Source organism: Peromyscus leucopus, chromosome X (assembly GCF_004664715.2).
Source record: "Peromyscus leucopus breed LL Stock chromosome X, UCI_PerLeu_2.1, whole genome shotgun sequence".
NCBI classification, from domain to species: Eukaryota; Metazoa; Chordata; class Mammalia; order Rodentia; family Cricetidae; genus Peromyscus; species Peromyscus leucopus.
The window spans coordinates 98,591,776-98,601,450 of record NC_051083.1 but is presented as its reverse complement, the minus strand read 5'-3'; positions in this window follow the sequence as shown (position 1 = coordinate 98,601,450).

Here is a 9,675-nt window from a genome sequence, read left to right as displayed (position 1 = left end):
CTCTGTGAGTTCAAGGCCAGCCTGGTCTACAGAGTGAGTTCCAGGACAGCCAGGACTATGCACAGAAACCCTGTCTCGAGCCCCCCCTCCCCCAAAAAAAGTTCCAGTGGTAAGAGATACTCAAAGGTGTATAGTGTACATGTAGAAAAATGTAGTAATGAAACCCAGTGTTACATATAGTTAATAAATGCTACTAGAAACATAAAAGCATATGGGACTACAAAGAAATTCAGCAGGACAAGAGCTGAGAAGATGCTGCTGCACTGTCGGAATACTTTGAAAGTGCATTTTCATGAAAATGGTGGGGGCAGAAGATGTATTACAAGTCACTGAGAACAGAGAAATGTTCGCAGTGATAAGAGATGATACACAGCCCTTTCAAGACATTCAGGAAGAAAGAAGATGTGAGTGATAAAGTGCAGTTTTCCAAAGAAAACAAGGTTGAATAAGGACTTCTTTAAGCCACGGACTCCTTTAGCATAACTATAGACAGAGATAAATGATGCAGTAGAAGGTATTAAAAAATAAAAGATTGAAGGACTAATTTATTTTCTGTCTGAGGAAGATACCACACGAATATAAAAGCAGAAGGTGATGACATCAGGATTCACGTTTCCCAAATACCAGCTCGTGAACTGTTTCTAGAAGGACTGTTTAAGAATTATCTTAACATCTGCCCCCTCCAGCTTTATTGGCATATTATTATTGTTATATGAGTTTGCACATATATATGCACATGAGTTATTACCACGATCTAAGCAACAAATATGCCCATCACCTTCTAATGTTTGCTTGTTTCCTTTTTCTTTGTTTCTTTTGTTTTTGACCTGTAATTTTACTGCATGAGAACATAGAAGGGGCACTCTCCTGCCACGTTTTGATAGTGAATATTTGCAAATAGCAACAAAAGTGCAGGCCACAAAAGCAAAAATAGAAAAGCAGAATTTCATCAAAGTAAGAAGCTACTGCACAGCAAAGAAGCAACAATACATGGAGTAGGAGAAAATATTACAAACCATATATGTACAGATGTGCTCATTTCCACCATATGTGAGGAACGCCTAAAGTCAAAAAGGTTAGAGATAAATTTCTGGGCTCATCTCCCACAGGTTCATACTTTTTTTTAAGACATTTTTTTTTCTTCATTTTACATCCCAATCAAAGATCCCCCTCTTCCCTCCTAGTCCACGCCCCCCATTCCCTCCTACAAGAAAGTAAGGTCTCCCATGGAGAGGTACATTTAATAGAGGCAGGTTCAAGCCCCTCCCCCTGCCTCAAGGCTGTGCTATGCGAGGTGTTCCATCATAGGTAGTGGGTTCCAAAAAGCCTGCTCATGCACCAGGGATAGTGTATGGTTGTGATCCACAAATGCATACATTGAAATTGCTGGCCAAGCAACACTATTGCACAGCTGTAGAGAAGTCATCCTACCTCTATCAGATCAATACATTCCTTTCTCTTAGTATTTTTATCATTTCTTCTGTTTGATTCTAAAATGAAAAAACTTATAAAACTATAATCTGTCTACACACAGTTTCATAAAGTCCAGCATCAGGGCATGTGTATAATGGTAGACTTACTGGAGTAGTCAGGTGCTTGTACTTAAAATGAAGACATGTGGATTTAAGATTAGTAAATCTTAAATTAATTGTATCACTACTTGCATTTAGACTTAAAACTTCAAAATTTCTAAAGAAACATAGCCACAGAATCATCTTGAAAATGAAGTAAATCACCATATATGTGAAAACTGCAAGTGCAGATTTTATCAACAGCTCACATGTCACAAATGGCCAAAGGCAATGATGACACAATGCTCAGAAATGATAATTAAGCATAGACTAAGTTCCAAAGTAAATAAAGTAAAACGTTTCCATTGTTTTTCACAGTAGCAGAATTTCTGAAAGGTTAAAATCATTAAAAACACTTTCCCTACATAGGAAATTAGTGCTATATTCGAGGCCCAGATAATTTTATGATTGTTCTCCTTATTTTAGATTTTCCTCCTAGGGGAGATATATGAAAGTCACATGTGACACAGGGAAAAAATGCTTCATCATAATGGTTGTGAGTAGTCAGTGATGATCATTACTGAAGACTATTAGGGTCCAGCCCCTTAATAGCCTTCTCCCAGGGTCAGTGGAAGAATCTACAACCAGCTGCTAATCTAATCTTAAATGATATGAAATGAATCTATGTACACAAAACTCTAGTCCATTCACTTTATTCTTGAGTCATTTCTCTCTCTACACGGCTTCACCTCTATTCTCATGCCTAGCTCCTTTCTTGCCTGATTCTCTCTACATTTTTCTGCTCTTCCATCCAAGTGCTACTTAGTTCCTTCATCTAGTTTCACCCCATCTAGGTTCTCATCTATCTAGTTCTTTCCCATCTTAGCTCCTCTCTCATATCCTTCTTTCTCATCTTGATCTTTCCCCACCTGACTCTTCCTCATCTTCCATCTCATTCTTCTAGTTCTCTCTTCTAGTCCTCCAATCTAGTCCTCCCAAGTCTGAGGTTTACAGTTACACCCCATGCAATAGCAGTGCTCTGGCTAAGGCGAGGTCTCCAAGCTTGAATTCCCTCAGGGTCAAAAGGAGGAGCAATAAGATCCACACAAAAGAGCACTAATTGTCAGCCATCATCTACAAAGGGATGTGGCTAATGGGGAATGAATCAACTGAGGGCTAAATTCAGTTAATAGATCTGAGAAAGGGAATGTATGTGCTCAAACTACATTCTTAGAAGTGCTTAGGTAAAGTGTTAGGAGTCTACCAGTGATGAGTGAAAATGAAACTGCCTTATCTTCCTTTGGTTCCTTATCTGTTCAAGCTATCTCAACTGCCGCCATTTTCTGGCAGGGCAGGGGAGTGCATTCCATGGTTGGGCAGCCTGTATTACAGCTTGATGTACCTGTAAATAGAAACACTTAAGTTCTGAGTTAATTGTTAAAGGTAGATCTAAAACTTGAGATAAGATTTTGGAAAGGGGAAGGTTAAGCTTAATTAGCACATCCGCCAGGCTTTCTCAAACAGATAGTCTGGATGCTTAAGTATGTTCTTAGAGAGTTTGGAGAATATCTCAGATAAGATAACTTTCGTCTGGAGAAGATCCTGGCCAGATGTTGCTAATGACATAATTACAGAAAGGCCTGAAATTAGGAATCTTGACTGTCTGTTGTTAGGTCAGTTGGAGAAAATCATACAAATATTTTAATTGTATAAGGGGAAATTGTGCCCAATGAATGATGGACAAACTGCAATAGCACACGAGAAATTCATAGCAGAAAATGGCTAATATTCAAAAGTCAATATCACCATGACTTTTAAAGCCTTGGCTTTGTCCTCTGGAAAGGCCCTTGGTTTCTTCCAGGTATAACTTTTTCATAGTCAGCTGAATTCCTACTTCATATTTCTGCAGCAGATCATAATGTTGTCAGCTCGGCTATTTCACTCAGTTTGATATAGAAGCCAGAAAGAAGCAAGCAATTCCAACTCAAGTGAGTCTTTATTAGGAATTAAGCACCAGCAGGAAGGACACCGTGCTGGAAGCATTCCAGGAATGGATCCTACAGAAGTGAGGTGCTAAGTTTTACAACCTGAGAGGCAGCTCACACAGCATTTCTAACATTTTATAAGTTCTCAGGCCCTCTGCATACATCTCATCTGATCCTTACTCTTGGCACAAGGATCCATACTCAGCTGAGAGTCACTCATGTGGGTTGACTTCTCAAAATTTTACTTGCCATCTTCAGGAAGGTCATATAGCAGAGAGTGTGGCATTTCATGAATTGGAAGCCAGGAGAAAGTCCCTTTCCTGGCTTTTACAGGAAACAGGTGGTATGAATAAGCTTGTCTTGCAAAAGTTTATTTGGCCTTAAACATAGAGGTGAAATTGGTCTTTATCTTGTCTCAAACTTTTTCTGCTCCTATATTGCAGAGTCTCTAGTACCTCAGGATTCCCTCTGTCTTATTGGGTGTCAAAATCATCCCCGAGCATTGTGACAATGAAAAACTAAAAGCTGTCCCCCATACTCCAATTTTCAAAACATCCCTTAATGGTACTCTTTGAGGCTGGAGGGATGGCTCAATAGTTAAGAGTAGGTACTGCCCTTACAGTGGACCAGGGTTCACTTTTCAGCACCAAGATGGCCGAGAATATAAACCACCATAAGGGTATTTGTTTCAATATTTATTTCTGGAGTTGGGTGGAGGTCTGCGTGCAATTTTATGACTTAGGAGGATGAGACAAGAGGATTGATCCAATTCCAAGGCCACTCTGAACACAAACTTCATGATTAGACTGAGGACCAGTGAAGTAGCTCAATGAGTAAAGAAAAAAGAACCATCTCCACAAAGTTGTCCCTTGATCTCCATGTGAACACCATGGCAGTGCACACGCAGACACACACACACACACACACACACACACACACACACACACACACACACACACACAAAAGAGATTATAAGATTTTGTGGATACATGTGTTCATGCCTATGTTTTAAGAATGACACCACCTTCTTAGTCTTACTGTGACTTGATATGCCATGTTTTATTGATACTCAGTAGGAGACCTGCCCTTTCCCGGATGGAGATGGAAAAGGAGGAGATTGTGGTTGGGAGGGATGAATGGGGAGGAAGGACTGGGAAGGAAAGATGGTGGGAGGAGGCTGCAGCCAGGATATAAAACAAATAGATGAAAAAAAAGTGAAAAAAGAATGGTACCACCATATAAGGTTTTCCTAATCGACCAGCATTAGAATGAATACAGTGTTTCACACTTGTACCAAATGTTATGTTCCCATTCTAGAAGTTCTTTGAAATGTCTAAAGCTTTCATATTTGTATTGGCTATCTACTGCTGTGTAACAAGTTACTCTAAAACTCAGCATCTGAAAGTTGTATTTATTATCCCACAAGGTTTCTGCTAATCAGGGATCTTTGATGAGCTCAGTAGGGTCCTTTAACCCAGAATGTGGCAGTCAAGCTCTTGACTAGGAAACCATCTCTGAAGAATCCATTTGCAATCACATGTATGTGATGGTTACCAGGAAGTTACACTCTTGTGTAAGATAGTGTATTTACAGAGAAAGACCAAAAATAGAAAATAAATTGTCATTTATAACATAATCTCAATGGCATTACAACTTCTTTGATGTGCTATTGACCACAAAATCTGTCCCTTGTAAAATATGAGAGATCACACAAGTATGTACAGAGGCAGGAGTATCTCTGGCGGGATCATTTTGAAACTGATCATCAACACTATTTACTGAAGCTTCATGCACTTCAAATAAAATTTTAAGGAAAACATGAAATTTTCCAGACATAAGTAATTATTGCTCATTGCATACTGTGAATATTTCAATCAATATTAACATGAATTTGAGGATTCAGCAATTTTGTTAATGGTGTTTGATTACAGTTTATTTATTAATGTATATATTTCAATATACCTCCATGCTTTCTACTTACTATTTGTCCCTTTAGACAGGAATATATTCCTCTAGATATATTTGTTTATATTCTAAACATAGAAGAAGAGAGGTCTCTTCTCCTGGGTATGCAATCACATAGGGGTTAAGACTGCAAAAGTAAAAATCAATGAAGATTTTTGATTAGCATAAGCCTTTTCAAAGACGATGCAGGCAGAGTGTGAAATGTCAATATTCTTAATGCCAAAACTTTGATAGCAAGAAACAATACATTAAAATAATTGCAAAAAGGATTTTAATCACAATATAAAAAGGGAAGTTCTGTAGTCAGATAATGTTAATGAGAACAAATAACCAAAATTAAATTGGAAAATCAATACTCTATCTTTAAATACTACACTGAGAATGCAGTTATTTCCAAAGGGTTATATAATTTAAGGAAATGCTTATAGTTATTTTTTAAATTTAGCTATAAGATGTGAGAGCACATACCCAAAATCTCAACACTTAGCAAACTAAAGTCAAAAGATCACAAGTTCATGTCCATCCTAGGCTCTAGAATGAAATTCTACAATGAATGAGTAAATAAATGACTTTAGTGTAAAGTCTATCTTGTTTTAAATATGTTCTGCTTATAAGTTGTTTTGTTTTCCTTTGATTTTTTTACTCATGCTATTTTTCAGAATTTCATGCGTAAGTCCTATATTTACATCATTTTTTCTCTCTCTCTCCTCTCTCTACCTCCTCCTGTGTGGTTTCCCTCCAACATCCCCTGTCAATTTCCTGTCCTGTTCTTCTATAAATATTATTGTTTTACACACACACAAACACAAACACACACACACACAATATACCAAGTCTAATTAGCTTTGCCCATATATACATGAGTTTAAGGCTGAGTGCATTGTCTAGTATCACCTATTATAGTGCTCATTCCTGAAAAAAATGAACAACTCTTCGTTCCTGGCTGTATCCAAAGAAGTTATGTAAATGGGCAAAAAGCACAAGAAGTATTCATCATCACTACTCAGTAAAGAAATGTAAGTCAGCCGGGCGGTGGTGGGCACGCTTAATCCAGCATTGGAGCAGAGCAGGCGGATCTCTGTGAGTTCAAGGCCAGCTGGTACAAGTGAGTCCAGAAAGGCGCAAAGCTACACAAGAAACCTGTCTCGAAAAACAAAAAAAAAAGAAAAGAAAAAAGAAAAAGAAAAAAAGAAATGTAAGTCACTACTACTTTGCATCTACTAAGATAATGATGAGAGTGATGATGATAACAAATCATGTTAAGTGCTGACAAGGATGGGGAGAAATTGGAAACTTCATATAGCATACTGCTGATAGAGGATTCAAATGATTTCCCTGCCTTAGAAAGTAAGTGTGTCAAATTATTCCAGGGATTAAATGTGGAAATGGCCCCAAACCAGCAGTTTCACTTCTGGGTATATAACCAAGAGAATGAAAACATATCTACAGAAAAAAAAAAAAACATGAATTGATGTTCATAGTGGCTTTCTTCCTACCCTCTCCAAACTGAAAACATTCCAAATATCTTCTTATTGGTGAACTCTTAACCAAAGTATCTGTTCATACCAAGAAACATGTCTCAGCATTAAGAAAGAAAAGTATACCCAGGAACTTGAGTGAATCTCAATAACATGTTCATGAGGAAAGACAATGGCAAAAGGAACATGAGGTATGATATCATGTATTTAACATTCTTGGATGAAAAATATTACAATGTCAATGAAAGGAGAGAAAGACCAGTCATTTCCAAGGAATAAAGATGAGATAAAGACAAGCCCGTAAAGAGAATATTTGGGACATTAAACAATTATATAACCTAATTGTGGTTGTGATTTTCAAACCTATGAATGTGTGTGTTAAAATCAATAAAGTTGGAAGGCATGGCATTCAGGAGGCTGCTCAAGAGGCTCTCTCCAATTCATAGCTGAGACGTTACCTCAAAATTCCAAACCAGACTGTGGTCTGTGGGTGGTGCTGTACCCGGTCTCCTCTGGCATCCCTTAGCCAGGAAATTGAGTATTGAGAATTTAAGCTGAGGACCACCATGTCAGATAAGAAATTCAGACAAAGCAAAGCCTCCTAGGAGGCCCACAGCACCACTGTGAGGGACATCTAGATGCTCATGGCACCCAAGAAGAATGTAAAGATGCAGATACAAACTAAGTATAATGTGTTGATGAACCAGAAAAGTAGATGAGTGGGCCACTGGTGCTCTGTGAGGGATACACCTAGACATCCATGGACCCATACCAGGTCTGTACAGCAAGGCACAACAATATCCTCTGACTATAGAATGATTACAAAGTAGTGATGAAGTAGATGGAGGTGGTCCTCCAGCAGCTGCTTTCTTATGGTAGTAAGGAGAGGCAGGTCCAGGATACTGCCCACAAAAAACCACTGAGCTACAGGGTGAGCTGAAGCGAACTGACAGTCTTCTGTAGGCTGCCAACCAAGTGAACACCCATTTTCAGCCCTGGTTGCCCAGCCAGCATTGTGAGTGTGTTAAATGATGATGAGAGGGTGCAGATTAACTATGGGAACATTACAAAACTTCCAGTGTGCTGAAAAATAATGAAGAGGGGCCTGTAAATGTGACAGTGATTCCCAGAGGGGAGAAATGCCACTTCAGACTTGTTCCAACTTGCTAGGCGAGGAAAGGACCACTAGGTCGCAGCACATCTCTGCATATGGTTGTCCCTGGGAAAAGTTTCAGCTTTTTCAACTTTGTCCTGAACTGGGATTTGATGGGAATTTCCTCATTCTCTATGATTCCATAAGTTTAAGGATCTGGAAGAGGTAGGGGGCCTAAATATCAGGGTTGTGGAAATGTTGTGATCTTCCAAGGCAGTTTCTTTAGGTTTATACATTCTTAAAACCATGGTTTGGGGGCCAGTGAGATGACTCAGCATTGGAAGGAACTTGCTGTTAAGCTTTAGGACCTGAGTTCCATCCAAGGTAAAAGGCCAGATCTAACTCCACATGTTGTCCTATGACCTCCACATGTGTGCTGTGGTATGCATGCATCTTTTGTATCTTACATTTAGGTATAAAATTAGAAACAAACAACAAAAAAAAAACAATCAAGATTCCTGATGTAAAAGAGGTTCCCTTAACTTCTAAGTGCAACAGATATTTATCTAAAATCTCTATAATAAGGGTCATGTAGGACTTCATGAATGTCATCTTAATTTTATTCCTGCAGTATCCAGATGAAAAGGCATGGTTCTTGGGCATGTGTTGTCATAACTATTATATTGTACAGTATAAGATTTGAATAATGGGAAATGACCTATTAATAAAATATCATTTTAGTACTCTAAGTTGTTAATCAATGACTCTGTTGCTTATCAAATACAATGTGATTTTCCCAGCCCACTCATCTTTTATTGAAAATTCTACTGGATTGGATGTGCCGCTTTACCAAATAAACTGGCTTCTATCCTCTAACACATGTTTGGGTTCTCCTATATCCAAATATTCTTTACATAATTTACCCAATCGTAGACAACTCCTGTTTATTTTTGTTAGCCTTCTTGTTTTCTTAAATTAGGAAATAAAGGATTTCTGCCCAATTTGGAGATTTCAGGGGTGATTTTTGGGAGGTGTTACAGGTTATTTTTATTTGGAGTTTGTTTTCTTTTGTTTAGTTTGGGGTGCTGGGACTCAAATCTAGCACTTCTTTTTTTTAATATTCTTTTTTTAAAAAAAGATTTATTTATTTATTATGTATACAGAAGAGGGCACCAGATCTCATTACAGATGGTTGTGAGCCACCATGTGGTTGCTGGGAATTGAACTCAGGACCTCTGGAAGAGCAGTCGGTGCTCTTAACCTCTGAGCCATCTCTCCAGCCCCTAAATCTAGCACTTCTTAAATACTAGGCAATTGCTGTACAAATTGACCTGCATCAGCAATTGCCATTTAATGTTTTGGTTCAAGTTTTGTTGATTGACATGTAGCCTGATAAGACTTGAAAATAGTAATGTTGTAACAGTTTTGTTAGTGTTAGTAGTGAAGTCACCTAACTGAATTAAAGAATCACATATCTCTGAGCAGATGAAATTATCTAATTTCAGTTAATAAAATCGAGAAGAAGGAAAAGTAACCCTATGCTCTTTCCAATGATAGCAGCAAATGGTAATTGAGCAAATAAATATATACTATTATCTCTCTTCCTCAGTATCCATGAAGGATTAGTTGTAACATCCCCATGA